At 41.0% G+C, this 1,948-nt stretch overlaps 1 pseudogene; it reads right to left on the bottom strand.

Annotated features, from left to right (window-relative positions):
- Positions 1 to 43: 43 nt before the first annotated feature.
- LOC119594825 overlaps positions 44 to 1,948 on the bottom strand; it is a 2,198-nt pseudogene continuing 293 nt past the window's right edge.

The raw sequence follows: 1,948 nt of genomic DNA, 5'->3' as shown, positions 1-1,948 counted from the left end.
GAATATATGTATGCTTTATTTTCCTGTAGAATGATGAGAAAATTCTCACTATGATCCACGTATATTTGTGTATGACGTTCAGAGTGCACTCCAAGTCTGATATTTGCTTATCCCTGATAAACACACAGTGGGTTCAGCTTCGAGGAACAAGACACATCCCGAAAGTAGTGAAATCCTAAAGACTGGAGCGCCAGGCAGTTCTCCTCATAACCTCCGTTTGGTTCCTGGATAAAGCTGGGGTCTCCTGAACTTAAACCCCAGAAAGGTGTGCCTAAAAATCCACATATGTAAATAAATGTCTACATATAAAGGTTATTCTCTGTAGTTCTCTTGGTGAGTCTTGCACATCATATTGTGCTAGTCGCCTTCTAGAGTTGAAGTGGACCAAAAATAATAAGAATGCTTACCCATAGGAACAGGCTCCGATGTGGTAAAGAACCATTTTCCTTCTTCTGAATCGGAGCCACCCAGCCAGAAACTGTGTCCTGCTATATCTGATGAATGCAGATTCATTAAACGGGAATCATTTTAGACCTATGGTACTGTATATAATTATATAAAGATAAGGCAGATATGTGTTCTTCATAAACAAATCTAGTTATACTCTGGAAAGTCTCCTTGACTCATAAATGTGATTTATAAGTCTAGAAACATCATTCACATCAATGTATCAGCGAATACCGATAAAAAAAAACACTTTCTTGATGCATGTAGAGGTATACAGCTCGCAATACTTCTGCGTCAGTGATCGCCAGGAGGTCGCTTGAGTCTCCACAGGACTGTCGAGCAACGTGCCAGGTCTCCGCTGCCCACGTCATGAACATTAGGCAGAGGCCTCCAACGTACCGTTATCTTCAGTTTCAGATGCCTTCAGAACGTCCGAAGTGCTTGATTTTTCACCTTCTTGCTTTTGAGGCTTATACTGGCATATGAAGTTGTTTTCGAGCGAGCACGGAGCCTCATTCAAGTAATAATACCCGTCAGCATCAACCTTTAGACAGCTTTATTGTCCATTATAGTTATTAGGTTCTTGGAAATCTTGTGTGGCCGCCCAGAAGGGAGTTCCTCGGGGTATTGGTTGACCAGAAGAAGTCACCCAGTTGCCTTCTTCCGTCGCACCTGATTCGTCCAACCAGTAGGGTCGTCCAATATAATCTTTGAGGCAAGACGAGGCTTTGAAAACCTCCGAAGACAAATAGAATAACTGATTGATGAAGATAGTATTTTAGGCCAGACTGATTTTCAGTCTATGATACAATGGGTGCCAAATTCTCACCGTATGGATATGACTTACAGCATGCACAAACTGCGTAGGCATAGTAATAGCTAACATTTCTCCTGAGGCAGAGTGACACATTCGTCTCGCATCACTGTGGCTCTGTGCAGCGAAGGTGACGAACATGAAGCACTGGCTTCCCACGAGCGTGTAGCCCACAGGACAGTTCTCGTCTCCCGAAGTCAAGTTGGCACGTATGTTGTCCTTTCAGTTAGATTATTGTTGAGTGTCATTGTACTTTGATTATCCTATCTGGTTATGACATTTTAAAATTTTCCTTCCCTTTGACTTTTGCAAGTGAACTTATTAAACTTCAAATTCGTAACATAAGCTCAAATAAAACACCTATTGCGATCTTGAACAAAATATTTTAAGTGTGACAAATGGAATTACCGAAAGAAATTCCTAGTGTGAATCTTCCCTAAGATGTTGCAGAGAGTGCTGTGTATTGCCTGGTTACTGCAACGTGATTATATTGCATTCTCTTATCAGCTGTTTACACTTCTAAATTCCGAGTTTCCACCCAAGTTATTCCGAAAAAAAGAGGAAGAACAGATGCTGCTTTTTTCCATGTAAAATTTATAATTTTTTCTTTCTGTTTCGCTCTTTTCAGTCCTAATTTTTTCTTTATCAATCATTTGCCCACATGCGCACACGCGTTTGTGTGCGTGT

This window comes from Penaeus monodon, chromosome 34, assembly GCF_015228065.2.
Source record: "Penaeus monodon isolate SGIC_2016 chromosome 34, NSTDA_Pmon_1, whole genome shotgun sequence".
In the NCBI taxonomy this organism is placed as follows: domain Eukaryota; kingdom Metazoa; phylum Arthropoda; class Malacostraca; order Decapoda; family Penaeidae; genus Penaeus; species Penaeus monodon.
The sequence above is the reverse complement of the archived record's forward strand: the minus strand, read 5'-3'. Positions and strand labels throughout refer to the sequence as shown.